At 40.5% G+C, this 22,961-nt stretch overlaps 1 protein-coding gene across 22 annotated transcripts in view; it reads right to left on the reverse strand.

Moving 5' to 3' along the window:
* LOC149525314 (uncharacterized) overlaps nt 1-22,961 on the reverse strand; it is a 398,451-nt gene that overhangs the window by 24,468 nt on the left and 351,022 nt on the right. For 20 of the 22 annotated variants that reach the window (XR_016348815.1, XR_016348814.1, XR_016348819.1 and 17 more), the window contains 2 exons: nt 15,645-15,752; nt 4,377-8,139 (listed from right to left, as the gene is read on the reverse strand). The gene's annotated coding sequence lies outside the window, so the exon portion shown is untranslated. Of the gene's footprint in view, nt 1-4,376; nt 8,140-10,889; nt 11,104-15,644; nt 15,753-22,961 lie in introns of all 22 variants that reach the window. The other 2 variants (XR_016348818.1, XR_016348827.1) reach the window with 2 other exon arrangements.

Here is a 22,961-nt window from a genome sequence, read left to right on the forward strand (position 1 = left end):
CAGCACAAAGCCCTTCAGGCTAATCTGCTGGCGGGCCACGAGATATTTTGTTTTTATACACAGTCCACAGGTACGCCCCTTCCAATGGTCGCGGTTACTACAGAAGTTATCAAGTCTTCTGTGGTATCCTGCTTTTTTGTGATGTTTAGTTAAAGCACTTTTCTTGGTCTTTTAGTTTAATTATTCCTATGTTTCTGCCACTTTTGAGTTTCCACCAACAGCGAGACAAGGATATCAGTAAACAGATTTATTACATGAATCATCCAGCAAGTACAGGTTGTCTGATCATTATGCCTTTGAACTTAAGGTATTGCAAAGGAAACCAGACTGGATATTTGTTTGAGTTATTTTAAAAATAATTTTAGAAAAGTAATTTAATGTCAAATATACTTTATGGCACATTACATTTTTCAGTGCATTTAATAAGCCACTCAGTGTTTCATTAAACCAAATGACTTTCTAGCTTGTGGTGAGAAAACATTGTCTCTCTTGGGATGAGACGTCTGCTGCACTGAAATCCCAAACATCATGGAGCTAGGAGGTTTTTTGTACAATGCTTGTTTGGGATAGCTCCTATATTATTTACTGATATTGTTTAGAATCCATCCTATCTTCTACATCCTGTGCTGTGCTAGAATTTCAGGACAGCTAATCATTCATTTTTCCTAAACAAAAGGTTGCTGGTCATATTTCTCTCTCTTATATATACACCCCCTATTGCACATTCATTTTTATTGGCTGATGTTACCGTTCTGTGGGCCAGAGACCTTGTTTCTACAGACCAATAACAGCCCTTTGGAAAGAGATTCCAAACCATAAGTAATGACTGAATTGGGGGCATGTCTAGGAAGAGATATGGCTGGCAGGAGGGCAAAACCAGCTTCTCCACCAGGAACCAGCCATAACCCTAGTTCCTTACTTTACTGAGCATGGAAGCTGCCCACCTGCTAGCCCTGAGCACAAGCCCACCTAAAAGGGTATGTATGCACTGAATGGGAAAGCAAATTTGGGTCCATAGGGACGTCAAGGGGCTTAAAATAGCTGTGCAGACTTTGCAACTTGGTCTCTCAAGCCTAGGGGAGTGTGGAAGGTGGACACTTGAGAGACTGAGCTCTACCCCAATGTCAAAGCACAGCTACTGCTAGTATGAATTCCATTAGCACAATTCTGTGACCCCTAGGCTGAGAGGCTTCCTCTCAAATGCATACCCAAAAGGACAGGGAGGGGTTGAGCACCACCAGGGCCCAACCCTCCTCTGCATCTCTCAGTAGGGATGGCAAGACTAAGAGGTAGCAATTGATATATCCTCTTACAAGAATGTATCCCCTTACAAGGCATAATAGCAGGCATATAATCCCTCAACACCTGGGAACTCTGAGAGGCAGGTCCTTTGAGCTGATACAGTTTGAGATGTCAGAGGCATTTGCAGATGGCCAATCTGAAACAAGGGAAAGGAGAGGGTGTAGAGCAGGAGTGCCCAACCCTTTCTGGGCAAAGAGCCAAGATAGCAGTGGATCCAGCGCAAAGAGCAGAGGCAAAGTTGTAGAGAAAAAAAAAAAGGACTGCCCCCTTAAAAGGAGCCCCTGGTCGCATTTGGTCGGGGGGAGGGGGGGAAAGGTCTGTCCCTTGAAGAAAATGCATTTAAATGCATTTTGAGGCTTTTTGGCCACAGCAGGCTCCCGACGCCCGATGCCATCTTTAATTCTGCATCTTTCATGGCCGCACTGGATGGCTCCCCTGCCCAGGTCAGCACAGGAAGCCAGGAGAAGAGGGCCACTTTTGAGGGCACGGGGGCAACTTACGAGTCATGAGGGGGAGGGGCTTCACGAGCAGCACCGGGGAGAATGGGGGGGGGGGGGGAAGGAGACCCGTATGCAGCTCACAAGCCTTGGGTTGGCCACAGCTGGTGTAGAGGTAAGTTAGTGAATTGGCCGTTCAGAGAGGATAGTTGAGATCAGTTAAGATCAACTAAGGATTTCACGCAGGAAGGATAGGAGGGAGGAGAGACAACAGATCAAAAGAAAAGTAGGAATATGATCAAGGGAATAGCTGAGGGGTTAAAGCTAGAGAGCTACGTCTACACTGCACACTTATTTCAAAATAAACGATTCCAGAAGAAATAATCTGAAATAGCTTATTTCGAAATATCACATCTACACTACAGGGAAGCCTCAAAATTTGGCGGAGGCAGGCTCCCTTAATGTGGATGTGCTACCTTGATTTACAGCTCCAGGAGGCATTGGGGAGTAATTACTCTGAATGGGCCTGGGAAAGAGCTATTTCAAAATAGCAGCAGTGGAGCGTCCACACTATAGTTATTTTGAAATAGCTATTTCAAAATAGGCATTATTCCTTGTGGAATGAGGTTTACAGAAGTCAGAATTAGCTGTCCATTCTTCTGAATTTATTTCAAAATAATGGAATTGCTGTGTAGATACTCGCACTGTTATTTTGGAATAACAGTCGTTATTCCAAAATAACATTGCTAGGTAGATGCACCGGAAAGGATACCCCAAGTTGATACTTGGGGTATCCTTTCCGGTGCATCTACCTAGCAATGTTATTTTGGAATAACGACTGTTATTCCAAAATATTGCTGATATTATGATTAAGGAGTCAACCTGTTGCATCAGAGTGGATCAATTATTCCTTAAAAAATACTGTCAACCTTTGGGACTCAGGAAGAGGTAAAGAGGTGGTCTGTGCTTGAGGAGAGAGTCAAAGGTAGAGAAAAAGATGGGAGAAAGTTAAATCTGAATGGGAGTAGTGATTGGAAAATGTAAGGGCTTGTTTCCCCCCCCCCCCCCCTTTTGCCACCAAAACATAAGAAAATATATCTCAGTTTTCAACTGCTTCATCTTTATACCAGTCCAAGAATTTGTGGGGGGCAAGGTTGAGTCTCTGAAAAACTTTGTGTTCAATGGGAATTCTGTGTGTCTAGACAGTTTTGAACATTGTTCACATCATTCTAGAAAGCATTTAGGAAATTTTAAATGAAGCCAGTTTCAAGCACAGATCAACTTGTCTTTCATCATAGAATCACATTCTTATTTTACAAATACATAGTTTTGAGTCTCTTTCCCAAATTCCATCACTTCCCTCTATTTTGAGAAATCATCATTCTTTACTTGTGACTAGGGATTTAAATTAAATTTAGATTGGCTAACTGAATAGTCGACGCAATTTACATTCACTATTTGATTAGTCAATAAGGGCGCCTCCACCTCTTAATACCCCGAGGGTTGTTGCTACATTTCAAAGGCGAAAGCACTGCGGGGAGACTGGGGCCAGCGGGGTACTCAAGCTGGCCCTGTGCTCCCTGCGGCATTTTAAAGCAGCAGTGCCGCATGGAGCTCAGGGTCAGCAGGGGAGTCCCCAACTCATCTTAGAACTCCAGCTGCTCCTGGGATGCACGCGGTGTTTCAAAGTAGCAGACTCTGGGCTCCACACCCTGTTGCTACTTTGAAGCACTCCTTTCTCTCCCCCCACTTGCTGCCTCTAGTCGATCAGTGTGTTGACTATCCAATAATCATTTGCTAATCATTCATGTCCCTACTTATGACATCATAATGTACATTCAGGAAAATCCATTTAAAATTGCAAGTAGAAGTTTGTAACTTCTTTGCATGGAAAAGAATAACAGTGGAGAATTGTGATATAAAAACAGATATTCCATAATTAGCTGTAACAGTAAAAAAAAAAATCACAGTTATAAAGAAACCTGGCTTGAATGTTGGTTTTATTTGCCTCTATGAGGAGGTTAGAATTCGGGGGGATCTCACACTGATTTAAGCGGATAGGTACCCTCGCCTGTCCCCCCCCCAAAAAAAAACTATTGAGAAAATCCAGTTCCAAGCTGAACAATGAAGCTATTTGAAAATTCAGAAGCAGTTATCTTGTCAAACTGATCACAGACCAGCTATCTACTGAACATACAGTACAGATATGTCTTCATTATGCAAACAGTTTTCCAGATAATCATTACGCTCAGCACTGTCCTCTGTAGAAAATCCTGGGTGTATCTGTGCATATGGGAGACAGAGACTAGGGAGAAGAATTACATCCAGTAACATAAACAGACTAATTTTGAGAAGCAAGGATAGTTAAAAATAGCCAAGAATAATGTTATGCAATCAAAGCTGGTATATATTTCCCTTTCCAAACTGGGAATCCTGTATAGTTTTTTTTAAACAAGCCAGTTGTTTGGATAGAACAAAATTTATATAAGTGGTCTGTTCTCTTCTAAAGGGGACAGAGTTTAAATATACAGTAAATGAAAGATGCATGCCTCAAAATAGTGCAGTGCACAGGGGAGAAAGAGAAAAAACCCTAATCTGTTATCTGTTCCAAGCACTGCATGAATTGAAATCTCTTACCCTTTGGCGCATCAGTTTAGAGGTTAAAACAGTAAATGATTATCAACATTTCATAACTCTTTTGCCGTCCTCTGAAAAAATAGGTCAAAGAATAAATAGAAACAAACTGTCTTTTGCTCCTTTTTTCTGCATTTGAGAGAAAAAAAGAGGGAGATAAATCTGCATAATACTGAACCGAATCTCTTCAATTCCAGTCAGCTTTTATCATTCAATCACCGAGTCTGTATGTGGAAAAATTCATGCTAATTCCCCCTAGCAACAGCCTCAGCCTATCAGGACACTCCATACAACATGCAGCTGCCAGCCAGCAAGAATAACTCTAAGTAGGTCAGGCCTGTATTTCTAAAAATGCCACGGTCTAGTAACCCCACTGTCCCGTCTGTCTGCCCTGCCCCATAATAACCTCAATTGCCTGGTGACACAATGACATACTACCCTGCTAGAGCGCAATCAAATCATGCTGCATTATTCTGCTGCAAGCATCGCTGCTGGATGAAGGACCCTTCGAGGGGCAGCATTAATCAGGGAGCCATTCATGTCCACTAACACTTCACTCTGGAGATAGGGCCTGCATTAATGACCAGCTGTTTGAACTAACACAAACAAAATAATGTCTTCCACCCTGTTGGTCGCACAGAATACACTATTCCGATCAGGCAGGTTATGCTCATTGACTAAGTCTAAGATGTAAATTAAACAGGCTCACACAATGCCAGCTTTTGTAACCTTCTATTAATTAAATCAAGTATATTTAAATTATATTACATGCATTTCAAAGAGCTATTGGTGTAATATACAGTCATCTCCTCCTACAAATTTGTGTTCACAGTAAAAAAATGAATTTGTTTGCATAATACAATCTATCTTACTGTATGAAGGAGCTAAGTAAACAGCTGAACTGAAACTGACTTCTATTGGGAATATTGAAACAAAACAGGCTTGTAGCAATTGTGCAGCATGAACACAAACAGAAATTCAAACGGAATGTTGTGAAGGTGTATGGATAAAAGCCATGTAAACATTTTACAGTATCAATGTGGAAAAAGTCCAATCAGAGCAGATTAAGTACCCCCCACAATCTCACTGTTTAAATGTCACTGAATTGCCAGCATAGAGTTAAATAACTGCAGAGTACAGAAAGATCCTAGCATGGCCACATCTTGTCCATTTAAAAGCAAGCATTCCTGGTACTCTGAAGCACTGATGGGTTTTCTGCTTGGCTTCAGGATGCTGCACTGAGCCTTATAAAATCCTTTTTCATTTCTTGCACAAAGTCAATGTAAACCACGTCAGACAAAAATAAGTCTTCTCTAGGGTGGTATTTTAGTAGCAAATCTGTAACGCCAAAACAGAATTTCATCATGCTTTGTTTGTGTTGTATTCTTACTCCCTTTCTTTTAAACACCTCAGTGACTCTCTGGATTTTTTTTCTTTTGTAGCATGCCTCATTGTCACATGGCTGGTTGGACTAGAAGGAGCCCTGAAAAACCATTTTCAGGGATAGTTCATCTGCATTTTTAAAGGATTCACACTTTTATTTAGAGAACATGTGGCCTCTGACAAGTTGCTAAATCAGCCTTCAATTATGCAGAATTCAGCAAGTCCTATATATGAAATCTATCCATATTTGATTTATGAACACAGCATATTCATTAATCCATTTGGTCTTGTTTGAACCAGGGTTGATAACTAGTTTATGAGTATCTTCCTTATTTTTGTGGCACACATCACATAGTTATTCTTGGAGACATACAGTCACTGACGTAACAACCATGAGCTGCTAATTACAAACTGCTGACATTTTGCTTGTCTCTGCAGCTTTGAAGCTGTGAGTGAAAAGTCTTCCCCCTCCCTATTTTGTTTTAAAGCGGCTGGATTGGAAACACCGCTCTTTGAGAAAGGTACAGGAGAGGTGTCACTCCTCAGTTGAGCTCTGTATTTTGTAAAACGATTTTTCTTTAAACAAAACAGATAAGTACAGTTTGGAAGTAATAGGACTCCTCCTCCCCCAACACAGGAATGTTATCCAACAGCTGGCTAAATATAATCCAACAGAACAGGGCTGCCTTTGTAGACCTGGTAAGAAATAGTGGAAGGCCCAGACAGGCATCTTGCAGGATACTTCACAATGACTACTGGGAAATCCCCTCATACAGATTTTAAGGTGACTGTATGGTGTTTGGATTTGTGTTTAAAAAAACAACCACCACCAAAACTCTCCCAGTAGGTGGCTGCTAAAAATCATACCAAGTCCCCACTAGTTGAGTGGAACATTTGTTTCCCTTAACTTCATTTTGCACATTACATGGATATGGCCAACCTGAGTTGTAGACTAGTTTCCACAGCACTAAGTATGTCTGTATTATGACAAGTCCATCTGTTCTAAAAATACAATCTTCCAAATGCATGTTCAGAAATGAAAAATATCAGAGTCCACTGCAGAATAATTCACTGCCAGTTGTGAGCTTTGCTTCCTTTAACTGGACCAAGAGTTTTTTCTCCATTATAAGCTGATTTTGATTTTTTTTTTTTTAAAGAATAAATATAATACTGAATCCATCTCAGTTGAGCATTTAGCCATCTGAAGACTGTGGTAGCCAGCTGGTCTAGCAGTCATCTGGGATACATTTATTTTGATTAGATTGATCACATTTCTATTTACAGTATAGAATTTTTTACCATACTGAATACAGCTGTGTTTATAAAGATTTTAAGATGAAGAAAACAAAACCCACACAGTTCCTCTCGGCACAGTACAGAAGATCCAGTGCTTCAAGGTGTTAAATCGAAAGGAGCTGCTCTCACATTTCTTTAAAGAATTCTACATACGTCTGTTTTCACAAAGCACCTTCTGATTCAGGAAATGGGTGTAGAGCTGTAGCTGAAAATATAAGCTGCAATCAACTCTGATCTCGCGAAGTGACAAACTTCCTGTGTAAATTGGTCAGAAATGCCTGTTTTCATGTCTACGCATAGACACACAAGAGACACACATACACATATAAATATATACTGCATCACAGCCGTTTTCCCTGGAGATGTCGGTGCAGTCACCTAGCCCATAAGTTCCCTCCCTGACAGCGTCGGGAGTATTCAGACTACAATTTACAGTTCCTCCAGCCGTACATTGGTAAATTATGCAACCATCTCTGTAATAAGAATGCACAGAAAAAGACAAACAGAATACAGTGTTTCGTCTTCCTTTTCATTTGCTCTCTCTCTCTCTCTTCCTCCCATAGCTTTGCCTATACAGGCGGACATATCAGATACCTTATTTATCCATCTCCAGCACAATGCTGAGGTGAAATACTACTGCATCACTGTGGCTTTTCCCATGTTAATCCTTTCGAGCAGCAGAGGCTGGATTCTTGCTGCTGATGCCCTTGTCGTGTGCTGGATTATTTTGAGTGATATTTCTTTAAACTTTCTCCCACCTCACTTTGGATTAATGTCCCCACCCTTCAAAAAAAAAAATCCACCCCACATCACAACCCTTCTCTTCCAGCACCAACAGAAAAAGCAAATATGTGGTCACAGTTCCATCGCTGCTCTTCCTTAGCAGTGTGCAGACGAGTGAGTCTCGATTCAGACATGCCAGGGTGAAGCACAGGCAGCAAGACTGCAGCAGCCCCAGCAGCCGCAACAGAAACAGAAGCAGCCGCCCAGGTAAATGGGGAAAAAAGCAGGGTATGCTGAGAGTGGTGCAGCATCGTAGCTGTGAGAGAAGACGACGTTGCTTCTTCCAAACAGCGTCGCTCGAAGCCTGCAGGAACGGAGGAACGGGAAGACCCAAAATGAAAAATAAAAGCCAGAGAGTGAAGAATTAAGAACAACAATTATAAATGTAACAATAAATGGATACAACTTTATTTCTATTGTTCCGAGCTTTCGCGGGGGGCTCTTTTGCCCCCCCGGAGTCTCTTGTGTTGCTGAATGTTACTGTCCAAGAGTGCCGAGTCACAAAGGCTCACTCTCCAAAGCGCAGGGAGCCCAGCATCACATGAGAAACCACATGACACACCCGAATCGGATGCTTATGTGGTCAACTATTTCAATGAACCAAAAAAAACCCCCAAAGCAAACCAACCTTGCACACATGCTGATGAGGGATGCCCTTCTCTAGTGTCTAGAATTTCCTTTTTTAAACAATCACCAAAAAAATAAAAAAATAAAAAAAATCAGATATCTATCTCTATATAAACTCCTGATACTTCAGGTGCCAAGAAGATGCTGTTCCACAGACACTAGCTGGATGGCAGCAATATTACTTCTAGGCTGCACTACACAAAGCTGATTCTACTTAAGTGAATTCCTGAAAAGCATACTCCATGTCTTTACAGCCTGAACAGGCTCAGAAAACCAATTCCATTATCATTCCCTGCAATCTGTATCCGAACCTGCATTCTGAATAATTTATTTCAGACTAATAAGATGTTGCCAAGACTGCTCCTTTCCCCAGTTAGCACCACAGGCTAGATTCACTAAGTCCCAGTGCAACAGGGAAACTGAGAACGTATTCATCATTTTCACAATTGGTGATTTTACTAAACAACGTGTCCCACAAATTGCCAGCAAAAACAAGTAAAAGCTTTCTCCTGCCTTATTGAACATGAGTGAGCTGTTGTTTGCAGCGGGGCATATTGTGTTTGTAAATGGTGGCTGTATTTCCCCCCCTTAACATTGGACAGCTTTGGATCAACACTGAGAAAACAAGTGATCTTTCTGGCCAGCTAGTTCCTGCACAGGTTATCTGCAACAGTGTATAATCTATTGACGGACAATCCTTGCAATGCCCAACTAAGGCCCTCAAATGCTGGTTGCTGTCAGGTCTCCAAGAGGTTAACATCCTTGTGTGCTTTACCATACTGCCTATCAGAGCATAGTACTGAGGGAGTGGTTAGTTGAGGAGGGAAGGAGGCAGCTGATCTGGATGATTGATGGACTCTCTGCTAGCGTAACGTTATCATCCGACCAACACAGTTAGCAATCTGAATCTTGTTTTACTCTATCGTTTGTGCAAATGACAGAGCAGGTGGCATAGTCTTCCATCCCCTTTGTTTGCAGAAGCAGGGCATCACTTTGCAACACAGTACTCCCTGGCTCTTTATACTGAAACCGTAAACGAGGTCAGGAAAATGTAAAAAGGATAGCTGTCATGAACACACACAGCTGTTTTCCATGAGATCTCACTGCAAGCTGTGAAATTTATATCACGGCACTCAAAGCACAGAATTCCCCCAAAGAAAGATACGCATAGCATTTGGGTAGAAGAGGGAGTAAAAGCAGGAAAGAGAGCTCTTTTGTATTGCTTTCAACCTTCCCAACTGCTCATGCGATGGCAGATTGCAAGAATTTGCACGAGGTAGTCAGTGTTCATTTTCATTGGTTCCTAACAGAAAGGGTTTTTTCAAAGGACTGCACCCATAAGAAACCGAGTTCCACATTCAATCCAGGTGTAATATATTACCTAAATGCAAAGAATTCTGGGGACTAAAGTCCTATACACAGACATCACTGGAACACTATATAGCTATTATATAGCTATCAACAAGCATTTGTATACATGGCATGACCAGTTACTTTTGGATCACTTTTTTATCACTGTGTTGAAGAGGGATAATCAACACACAAACTCAGGCCTGTGACCAGTGCACAATTAAAATTAACCACTTGTTCTCCAGTTGCAGTGTTGGCTTAATGTGGATGTTGAAGACCTCAAAACAAGCTTTTTACAAGTTAATTGATAAGCTTTATTGACTGCTAGAGGGTAGAGAATGGGGTGCACCAAGAAGACATATATAGGGTTGCCAGATACTTTCACAAAAAATATACCGAATGTGGTGGGAAAGGTGAGCAAAAAAAACCCCAAAAAACAAAAACAAAAAAGGGGGAATGAAGTTGAGCCACCAAAAAAAAACCAAAACACACAACTACACACAAAAAGAGTCGCTGCACCATTAAATCCCCACACTCCCTCTGCATCCCATAACAGGGGAAGAATGTCCTAAGTGGCCTTCCATCCCAGAAAAACAGAAAATACCTGACATTTTATATGTCCAGTATTTTGTTTTTTTTTTACCGGACAGAGGCCGCAAATACCGGACTGTCCAGGCCAATACCATATACCTGGCAACCCTAGACATATACTCAGAGTCCCTACACATTTTCTCTGTGTTGTCATTAAGGAGTATTCTGTTTAATGTATTGCCTTAGATGCAACATAACAAATTAATAGTCCCGTCAAGGAAAGCGTTATCACTAACGATGTGGGGTGACTCCTTCAAAGATAATGCAATGTGGAACTGGTAATATAATGTGAAATATTTCTCCCAGTGGCCTCTAAACTGAATCCAACTCAGGTCAATAGTATTTGAAAGTTGTCACCCTCTAATGGCTGTCTCCATGGCTATGTACTTCAGAGCCTAACCCACAACACTAAAAACAGCATGAAAACTAGCCATCTAAGTAGAAACATCAAGAACTGAATGAGCACAGTCTGAATTATGCTCTTACCCTAAACACTACTCCTCAAAGCCAGAACTGAGTCACATTGATGGGGCACACTGTGGGGAAGTTTTCACTCCTAGTAGACTGGACTGAGTCTGTTTGGTGGATAGGGGTCTCTCTCTAGGCTGCTACTCAAATGTCTTTCATTAATACTATAGGATACATTTTCAATGGGCCTCAGAAACTGTGCTCAGCAGTCTTTCCAGGTGCAGCTATAAACCTGTGAAAAATATAACATCTGTGTAAGCAAAGCAGGTCGAATAAACTACACCTCAAATTGTCTGAATGTATAATTATCTAATTCATGTGCAAAAATGCATTCTTTTGAAAGTACAAAACAAAGAAACAAACAAAAAAGGTCCACAATGTACACTGATGGAATTTTAAAGGGCCTTACAACTGCAGCTGGGGAAAAAATAATTCACAGAAAATAAAGACCAAATAAAGAAATTTGCTATTTCTTCACAAAAACAAACAACACACTTGAGAAAAGTTCTGAGGTATGACCCTAGATCACTGGACATGAAGATTATATTCTTCTACTGAAGTCCTGCCAGGTACCATCCGCATTTCCAAACTTTGCTAGGGAGAAACAGGAGCAGTCACAGCCCTCAGGCTATGTCTAGAGTGCCGCTTTTTTCCAGCAGTGCAATTGTGTACCTTTTTCCGATAGTTTTGTCAGAAGAGGCTTTTACGAAATTTGACCCATCTACACTGGGCCAAATATTGGAAAAAACATCCTCTTTCAGAAGAGCTCTCTTCCTCGTGGAATGAGGAAGCCAGGGCTGCCGAAAGAGCATGACTGCACTTCCACAAAAAATGTCGTTCCCTGGACATGGCAAAGTTTTTCCGGGATACCTCTAGTAGTATCTCCATAGTCCAGACATAGCCTCGGAGACCCTTGATTTAAACATTCCAGTCACAGAATATTGTTGTATACTCTGATTTTACCTAGAATATGTTAATTCCTGAACTCAGACTTGAGATCTGGAACCATCTGTCTGAAAATGTCAGTTTGTCCGTTCAAGCCCAGCACCTAAGTGACACCCCACGTTAAGAGTCCATCCCTGCACCAATCAATCGAATATGCAGCTGTGCACAAAACACGGGTAATTTAGGGCATAAAGAGACATATTAGCTTTTGTGCTCAAAGGCAGACTTTTACATTAAATAATGCTTAGAAAGCACTTCAGGTTGCTCTAATTTATGTCAAAGACTGGACCAACATCTACATGGCCCCAATGTCAGAAGAGTGAAAAGTACCTTTACATCCTTGTGTCCCTGCAGAATTCTGAGCTGTGTTGAGTGATCATTTTATCTGTAGATAAGTTTATTAAGCCAGTGTGCTAATGTATGTCTTTTAGATCTGTGGGCTAACTGCAGGATTTGAATAATCGGAGACCTGATTTTCATCTCACCATGATGTTACATTTGTAACTTTCATTGATTTTAGTGGAATTATTCTTGATCTATACCTCGGACAACATGGAGAAGATCTACTGAGATTGAAGGACAGCAACTGGGGTACCCCTGGAGTCAGCTAGAAGTTGTGTCTCAAGACAGAGTGAAGTGGAAGAGACTTGTAGATGATATGCTCCACTTGAAGTGCAAGGGTTTAAGAAGAAGATACTAGTATAAGCAAAATCAAAATACAGACCAGAGCCTTTTGTGACACTGATATACAATACTTCCCTAGCAAACAGAAATAAAACAGAATACCTGAGTGAACAGTAATAGGGATCTTTGTAGTAAGTCACTTAGGGTATGTCTACACTACCCCGCTAGTTCGAACTAGCGGGGTAATGTATGCATACTGAACGTGCAAATGAAGCCCGGGATTTGAATTTCCCGGGCTTCATTTGCATAAGCGGGGAGCCGCCATTTTTAAATCCCCGCTGGTTCGAACCCCGTGTAGCGCGGCTACACGGGGCTCGAACTAGGTAGTTCGAACTAGGTTCCTATTCCGTGGAACGAGGTGTACCGGTAGTTCGGAATAGGAATCCTAGTCCGAACTACCTAGTTTGAGCCCCGTGTAGCCGCGCTACACGGGGTTCGAACCAGCGGGGATTTAAAAATGGCGGCTCCCCGCTTATGCAAATGAAGCCCGGGAAATTCAAATCCCGGGCTTCATTTGCACGTTCGGTATGCATACATTAACCCACTAGTTCGAACTAGCGGGGTAGTGTAGACATACCCTAAGGAAGTACTGAAGTAAGAAACTGTAATACCATGCATGAGTATTTACAAATAGTGTACAAATCAAGTGCAAAGGAATACCACCTTTGTTTCAGTCCAGAAGACAGAAAAAGCCATTAAGCCCAGAAAGCTATTTTATAAGCAGGCCAATGTAGTAAAACAAAATGTTAAATTAGCGCAGAGCAGTTGACCCTTCATCTTTATGTTCGGTTATTTCCACTGTTGTTAAGCCTTGATCGTGACAACCCTATTGCTTAACCACTGCAAAGTTCTGCTTTTACTGACTGCTTCAGGAAGTCACTTCCAGAGGCTGATGTCTTATTTGCACTTAGTGGTTTTTCCCTTTAAGGGTATGTCTACACTGCGGGCTAAAGTCCAGTTAAGCGTCGCAATTTCAGCTACATTACTAGTGTAGCCAAGTTGAAGTAGCTTAACTCGGCATGGCACTGTCTACACAGCAGGAAGCTGAAGGAAGAAACAGCCGTGATCACCTCATCGGAGGTTCAGAAAAGGGAAACAAAAATGATAAGGGGTTTGGAATAGGTCCCATATGAAGAGAGATTAAAAAGACTTGGTATTTTCATCTTAGAAAAGAGGAGACTGGGGAGGGGGGGATATGAAGGAGGTCTATAAAATTATGGCTGGTGTAGAAAAAGTGAATAAGGAAAAGTTATTTATTTATTCCCACAATAAAAGATCTAGGGATCGCCAAATGAAATTAATTGACAGCAGGTTTAAAAGAAACAAAAGGAAGCTTTTCCTTACTCAGCGCACAGTCAACGTACAGAACTCCTTGCCAGAGGATGTGGTGAAGTCCTAGGACTTTAGCAGGGTTCAAACAAGAGGTAGGTAGATTCATGGATGTTAGGTCCTTCAATGATTATTAGCCAGGATGGGTAGGAATGGTGTCCCTAGCCACTGTTTGTCTGGAAATGGGTGACAGGAGAGGGATCATGTGAGGATTACCTGTTGTGTTCTCTCTCTCTCTGGGGCATCTGGTATTGGCCACTATTGGCAGACAGGATACTGGGCTACATGGACTTTTGGTCTGACCCAGTGTGTCCATTCTTATGTTCTTAAGACTTCCCTTACTCCTTGTGAAGTGAGGGTTACAGAAGTCGGAGTAAGAAGCCCATTATTTCAAAATTATTTTGAAATAGTTAGTTTGATTAGTTGCCTACAATATTAAATATGATTTCATCTATTGACTTGGCTTAAGGGTGTTAAAATTAACTTGTAAAAAACAACTGGATTTCCATGTCTTTTCATTGCAACTATACACACACACTGTAAGTCAACATCTATGTAGTAGGTCATGCAAAATCTAAAATCTAAGTAGGGCATTTTTGAAAAGTTGATTTCTTTTAAATCTCACTACGGGAACATGGTTTACATTTGTATGGCATGAAATACTTTGCACTCTATATGAACTACAAGTATATATGCAGCAAATACGGGAGTTACTTCATCCACCAGTGGAAGTCTGTTGCAGGGAGGTGGAATGCAGATCCTATTTAATATGACGCATCAATACTGTGTATGGCAGAAAGTGAGTAATAAACATCCTACTGAAAGTGGAGAGAAATTCTAAATTACCCAGGAACCAGAATGGACATGTACAAATCAACTGAACTCTATGGCTACTTGTTTTACTACAAATCTAAAATTGGCCAAGGTTTCTTGAGCCTGTGAAGGATTGGGTTGGTTCACTGAAAACTCAGCCCAGATTGCCTTCAATGTTTCACAAATCTCAGTGAACCTAAAACGTTTTCAGTGAACTGCCTCCCTTCATATAAGCTTTGGGGAAAGAATTATGGTTATGCTTAAGGTTTCAACCCAAACACCAGAAAAAACTTTGTTTGAAATCTCAAAATGAAACTCTGGTGGGTGAACTCTGTGGATTGAAACCACGGCACACACTTGTTCAGCTCTAAAGCTCAGTATTACACATGACTCTCGTAAAGAGTCAGGCAGAATGTTGGCCAAAACATTAGGGCATCTACCCTTTGCATAAAATGCCATGGGATGTTTAGTGATCCCAGGCTCATCTGGAAGGTATTGATTTGATTGTCCATCTATCCAGAGAAAAGCTCTACGCCCTCCTATGTGTAATGATTCAGTTGGTGTAACTGAGCTCTGTGCTGCTCCACACATAGAATATTTGAATTTTGCGACACTATGTTACAGAGAATGTGTAATACTGAATCAATAATAAGTTCCACACTTTCTGTAAGGTACAAGAATCAGAGACAATTATCAATAGGGATAGACAAGTAATAAATGACTGTTATTCAGTGTATCGTCTCTCTTTCAGAGATTTATCCAGGAGCTGACAATTTACCTGAATTACTATTAATCAGAATGCCTGTCTCTATAATTTTTCACAATAATTCTTAGTCTGAAGTTCAGTTGTGAACAGTGTGTTGCAATTATTCAAAATCTGATCTGTTTTGGCAGAAACGATAGCTCAACGCGGGACATTTCTATTCCTCAACTGATAACAACATGTGGAATTAGGTTTCTAGTGTAAAAATATTTGCTATTATGGTACCGAAATTCACCTACCATAAAGATTCTACTGTGCTTCCTTCAAATTCACTTTCCACAACTAGTTCCTTCCTGTTAGTAAATTCAATCCCTGGAACATTTGTTGAAAGCAAACACAAAAGGGATCTGTACAAAGATAAAATAAATGATTAAACAACTCATATTAAATAACTCAAATGATTATTACTTTTTTCTTCCATATTCACTTAGCTCTAATCATCACACACCTGAAAAAAATTAAAATAGGGATGCATGTTTCTATTGCTGCATCCAAGCACCTTGAAACCTGAGTCTATCATTCTTAAGGTCTATGTGACTGAAGCAAGGATTAATTATTTGATTGTGAAATGAGACCTCACCTATGTTGCTGGAGGACAGTAGTGATTTAGAGTTTCACTAGGGAAGGATACAGCACTACAAATGATGTAAACATAACCAGGAGAACAACTTCCACTCTTGATGAAAAATACCAATTCCGCATTGATAGAAGCTTCTGAAGGTTCAAAGTACCATTATTACTTAGACCAACTCTGAGTTGTTTCCTGTAATCAATCATTATATAAGATCTGGAGCCAAATTCTTCTGCAGATTACAAACTCAGCAGTAATGTTAATGTCAGTGTAAGATATATATTGGGTTCAAGCTGATGTTGAAGTACTGTGACTGGCACTAATTTAATATGCAATGGGTGTGCAAAATGAGCCTAATTTACACACACACACACACACACACACACACACACACACACACACACACACACACACACACACCACTCAGAATAGTGTGAAAGTGCATGCATCTGGAGATAGAAGAAAATGTTCCTTTACTTTTCACTCTTCTTTCAGTTTCTTCTCCTGCTAGGTTTCCTATCTTCAGACTCAATTACACTTATTGGGCACAAAAGCTGCATAATAAATTAGTGCAAATGTAAGCCACACACCCAGAGGGTGTCCCATGTAGTGGCAGTTAGACCACTTGCAGTGAGAGATAAGAATGAGTGAGCTCTATGGCCAAAGCCAAGAGGCAGCTTGCTTTGTAGCTCAAGCTGTAGAGGAGGGCTACTCAACTTTGGAAGCCCCAGGGGCCACAACGATACAGCACATGCCGAGGGCCACAACTTAAATATATATGCAAATAGCTTCTTTCACGCTGACAGGCATGAATACAAAGCACTTCCCTCAATGTCCCGGCACCTCCTCCCTGGAGGGTTAGAAATGCTGACATCTTGTACCCGTCTGTTGCAGCCTGTCCACTTACGTTTTTCAATGCTCACCCCACTTACGAGCTACCTTGCCATTGTGGAGCATGTTCCCAGTGGAGGCCATGTTCAAAGGATCCCACCTGTGGACCATGTGTTGAGTAGCCCAAACCATCCCGTGGGCCACATGTGGCCCGTGGGCCATGTGTTGAGTAGCCCTGCTGTAGTGGCTCTTACAGTAAGCTTTATAGGTCCCAGCTTTGAATCCATCTGCAGGTGATTACACGTTATACTGCTTAGCCTCTATGCTCAGTCATTTTAAACAAACCATATACAAATAAGTAATTTATGCCACCACTACATTTGACCCAGAGATTTCCCATCAGTATTTGCACCCACTTCACCTACAACATTAGGTCAAAATTCTGCTTTTACTTACATGGATATGGCTCTGCGTGAAGTCAAGGGGACTAAGTGTCAGTTTTACAATGCAGAGCCTGCAGTGACACCTTCCAACCAGCCCCGCTACTGGGAGGCTTCCTTGCCACAGTAAAGCTGCCTCTCCAGGATCTGGGGCAAGGGCTGCCAGGTGTCTAGCACTGACTCACAGCCCAGTATTTTTGCCTCCTGTCCAGTAAAGAAATTCAGAAAATACCGGACACTTAAAATGTCTGGTATTTTCTGATTTTTTCCCGGCCAGGAGGCGAAAATCCCGGGTGCTTACCTGGTTCCGCAGGGGAGTTGTCTGGCCTGGAGCAGGAAGACAAGATGGCGAATGGCCACCAGCAGCCTGTTAGGGCCAAAAAGCCTCAAAAGCATTTTTTTTTAAAGGGGATACACTTTTTTTTTTTTAATTCACTTAAGTCTTGGAGGCCCTTTTTTTGGCTCAATAACTTTGGTCTCCCCCCCCTCCCCCTTTTCTTTTCTTTAACAGAATTTTTTCCCCAGTGTTTTTTTTGGGGGAGTGTGTGTTCGCTATTTTTGGTTAAACCATCTGGCAACCCTATCTGGGCCACAGAGGCTGTTGGGTCTGTTCCTGGGCAGGTGTATTCTACACAGTGAAAAATCTACTGAAACACATTAAAACCAGTTTCTTAGTGAAATTGCTGACAAAGTTAATATATGGTCTTGGACAAGAAAAGATTTGTTAAATACCCTTTGTTAAATACCCAGTTTTGGCAGAGTTATGTTTTTTCACCTGTGAATATTTCCACCATAGACTTCAGCAGCGTTATCAGGAAGTAACTTTTCCATGCTTGTTACTGTAAACAAAGATTTCATGGCAAACGTCCAAGAGTTACAGAATGTCAGGGACCAAACTGCGAGAAAATTGAAGCCTGCTACCAGAAATGGAAATGAGAACCACCAGAATTCCAAACTTTGCTCATTCTTCTTGCTACTCTTATTAGTTGGACAACATGACAAACACTGGATTCATTATATAATACATGCAAGATTATATAGGGCCTTTTTTGTTCAAGTGACTATAGCTTAGTCAAACATACTGTTTAGGTTGCTATTTGCCAGGCTGGTTGTTTATACCAGGGTAAATTGTTTTGGAAAATTTCAGACAAAACAGTTTGGCAAAATTATAAGCAACTGAAAAAAAGGATCTACTGTAGGGCACCACAGAAAAGGCCAGGAGGAAATTAATAATGTTGTTTTCTGATCAGGCTTTGAATAGAGTGCAGTAAACAGGGCAAGGGACCACACTGAACAATGGAGAATAAGACCAAGTACTAAACAGCTGCTCACTAAGTGAGAGCAATCCATCCTGTACACTACAAGGCAAGCGTCCCGTGGAAAAAATAGTATGTGATCATATAATTAAAGATGAATCATGATATATATGCAGAAGTGGCCACGCAAACTTGACTCTGAAACCTCGTAGCTTTTGTGTGCTAAATTTTAAAAAAAGAGGAAAAAAACCCCACCCACTCAGAGCGAATACTCCAAAAGCCCATTACTAATTATTTGTCCACTGAGGAAAGCACGTCAGCATTTGCTTACCTTTAAGAATGTGCTTAAGTCCCATTTTCTTCAACAGCTCTTTAGTACATACTTAAGTGCTCTTCACGAATAGGAATGATTTATTGAATCAGCGACATGGCAACCAGAAAATGAATGTTGCACTAACAGTAGAGTATGTAGGCAAAACCCATATGTTGTTAACTTGTGAAGTACAGTTATGTTTACTAGCAAGAAACTTTGAGGAGTTCTAAGACTATCCACTGACAACAAGATGAACGTTTCCTAGTCTCTCATCTTACAGCAAGAAGTCATTTGCAGATGTTTTCGGCTTTTTATTGACATTTAGAAGGAAATTCAGTTCCTCCAAAACTGAAATTCATAACCAGATGTAGATTCCCAGCACTTGCATTATACTGTCAGTAACATGCATATGTTTTATATACATTTTAACATTGCAAAACAAAAGCTTCAAACTTGCTTTCACGCTGAATTGTGTGATGTGAGGCTGTAACCCACCATCTCATAAGCTCAAGTACAAGATTGGCTATTTATTCAATTGACAAGACAAAGAACAGTTCTTTGGTAGGACAACCTTATTCCATCAATGATGAGGACACAGCGACAGTACATGGTAAAGCTCTTTCAGGAAGAGTGTGATGGCTAACCGTGGTTTCCACTGACTCAAATAGATCTTAACCACATAAAATGCTCTGTTTCAGCAATGGGATTGAGCTGGTTTCACATTATACTGAGATAATTCTGACACTCCACAAACACTCCAAAGGCAAAATCTTGACTCCATGGACTTTAGTGGGACCAGGACTTCACTTCAAGTATTTCTCCAGTATACTGAGAGATTTCATCCGAGAACATAAGGCTATACTTGCACCAAATATTTGACATCTGCTACAACTTTGCAGACATGCCAGTTTGAATGGAGGTGAAAATGAATTAAAGGGTATACAGTCTATTCCAAGGGTTGGGGAACCTTTTTCGGGTCAGGGGGTCACTGACACAGAAAAAATCTTTTGAGGACCAAAAAAACTCATGTCCATTGTTGTGGTACCTGGCTGAGGAGAAAGACACTCCTCATATTCCCCTGGCACACCAGAGCCTGGGGGGCCCAACCTGGTAGATTTTGTGTGCTCAAACTCCACAGTGGGGTAGTGCAGAGGCTGGAGCACCAGTCCCCATGATGGGGGGAAGCCCTGAGCCTCGGGCACTGGATCCAGGCAAGCCGGAGGCCGCATCCGGCCCCCAGACTTGAGGTTCCCCACCCTTGGTCTATTCCTTATTAGACTAACAAATTAAAGATTGGGTGCATAAAATATTAAGAGTCTCAAAGTAAATTTCAACAAACCAAATTCCATACATCATCACATTCAAATTACATGGATGTTTACATATCTTGCTTTTTGGTGCCTCTAAATTCCCCAAGTAGAGAAGACCTTTTCGTTCAAAAGATCGCTACTTCCCTTCTGAGCTTCTTGTGCTAATACAGTGAAGGCATGGGTTATTTATCATGAGATCAATGGGAATATTGCAAACTATTCTCAGCCACAAGCCTCTATTGCTGATGAAAATGATGGCTTGTGGCCACAGAAACATACAATATTTCCATCTTGAATTCACATGCCCAAAATGAAATTAACGGCAGTCACACATGGCTATACAATTGTATCAGTAAATCCTGTGGTACAACCCCCAAAAGTTTAATAAATGTGCTCCTGATTCAATATTAATGAAGCTGCTTCCTCAGATCAGAGATACATTCTAAAAGAAATTGTTTGAGAAAGTGTAGTCTAGGTTATCCTTTTCGTAATACAATAATAGCATTTCTAATTATCTTAGACATTGTAAATTATTCCAAAGGAATTCATTATTTACTATTGTTTTGAGATGAAGGATAATCTTGATGTGGCTTGAATTCCAGACCCTGCCAATGATTTTCTGTGTGACCTTGAGCAAGTCACAAAGTGGTATTTTCAAAAAAGTTTAACTGATTTAGGAGCACTAGTACCACTGAAAATCATCGTCAGATAAAAATTATATTAAACTGGAGATGAAATGAAACACCCAAATAACTTTAACTCAGTCCTGAGAGGAAATGTGGAAAAAAAATTGAATCTGTCTTTACAAATCTTCTTCACTTGACACAAATACCATTAATCACTAAATATTGCAATCATTTCATACAGGAGTTAATCCTGTATGGGTGCCTTAAATGTGCATTTCCAAACCGTAACATGTTTAGATTTCTTGTAAATTTGAACTAACTCTGAATTTCTGAGATCATAATACTGGTTTGGAGGATAATTACAACATTTTAAATGGTTTTACCAAGTTTACCATAGTTTTTATTTAGGAATTAGCGGAGGCCATCATTCCAAACCCCTATAAGATATAAGCAACAGCATTAATTGATACAACTCCAAAATAGAGGAGCAACCAGCACTTGAGCAAAAAGTGACTGTAGTAAATCAGACTGCTCTAGAAAAACATAAAAGAGCAAACATTCTCAGCTTGCAAGATAAGCCAGAAGGGCACAACATAGAGATAAGAAATACAACACTGTATAATGAGACTGTGAAACTCCTCCACAGTTTCATACATTTGTAGTTTGCATTCCTACTGCTCCCAATGCCTGGAAAATTGATCTCTCTTAATGAATAAACAAACATGAGAGTTAGTAAATATAAAATATTAGTCCTCTATCCAACATATGATCCACTGTATGAGGTTTGGCCAGGATTGCACAAGTGATTACATTACCTAAACTGCTGCACACACTGGGCCAAATAAAGTCTTAATGTAAGGAGGTGCAACTCTGCTGGTTTTAGGTAACTTATGCCTACTTACCCAAGGGATGAATTTGATCTGCTGTCTTCTATAGCTATAGAAAATATAAACATATATATCTGATCTTTATAGATAATCAAAGAATCATAGAATACTAGAACTGGAAGGGACTCGAGAGGTCATCAAGTCCAGTCCCCTGTCCTCATGGCAGGACCAAGCATTGTTTGCACTATTTGTCCTGTAGATTTTATTTCTGTATTTTAAGTATTCATCTTGGCCAGTAAAAAAAAAAATACACTTTTTAAAGGTAAAAAATCATAAGAGTCATTGAATAAGGGAGGGAAAAAAGGAAGGTGCCTTAATTAATTCAATCTGAGAAAATACCTTAAAAATTGATACATGGACTCTTGGTACATGATAGCTTGTAGATTCTGTTTTCAGTCATAATTTGAATCTACATTATATTTAATAAAACCACAGTGTGGTCTCTTGTCCTATTAAAACTTCATTCTACCTTACTGTATCTGAATAATTTGTACAAAATTGATTGCTCCAGTTCTTAGTAGAAACTCTAATTGCATTCCTTGTATAACTTAAAAATGATAACCTTATCTTAATTAGTAGCATGCTACAGAAATGCTTTTGAAAGCCTCTGTGGATTAACCTGCATTTTTAAATAGAAGCCTTGGGGCTTTTAAAAAAAATTTCATGTAGAACACATGAGCGTGTTAATTTATCAAAAACAACAAAGCAAAATAATCAAACTGTGACAGCAGAAACACTGTTCCCACTTTCTCTGGTCATTCAGTCTGCATTTCTGTTGGTAGATCTAGATTCAATAAGTGTGTGCGTATTCTCACACAAGCACTACAGTTTGAGGGCTCTGTTCATGAAGGCAGAAATATGCACACATAGGTATACATATAATGTGTAGTCAGTATTACTGCATTTTAATCTTAATTCTCAAAGAAACCTAAGTAAAGCCAATAAAACACATATTTGGATATGAGTAGGATTAGCATCCAGATAGGCTGAAAGAGAAGATGTGTTTGTATCTGCACAAAAGTTTCATGATGGATATACTCCAGAAACCACGCATAAATGGATGGAAAAATCAAATTCTACTGAATTAAGGGCAGTCAAAAGAAAACATCATTGAAGAAGACAAGAGTGTCTAGACAGCACTGTCAATGGGATCTGAAGACAGAATTGGAGGTAACTCCAAATCTGCTAATACAACCACTGTGACCTGGGGGAGTTGGTCAAGAACCAAAGTTGCCATGCGGATGCTGTTTCTGGAAGCAGATACTTCCCAGCAGGGCAAAAAATGCTACTGTTTTTCCCAAGCAGAAGAATGGTGGTACAAT

Source organism: Pelodiscus sinensis, chromosome 2 (genome assembly GCF_052426305.1).
Source record: "Pelodiscus sinensis isolate ZL-2025 chromosome 2, ASM5242630v1, whole genome shotgun sequence".
Taxonomy (NCBI): domain Eukaryota; kingdom Metazoa; phylum Chordata; order Testudines; family Trionychidae; genus Pelodiscus; species Pelodiscus sinensis.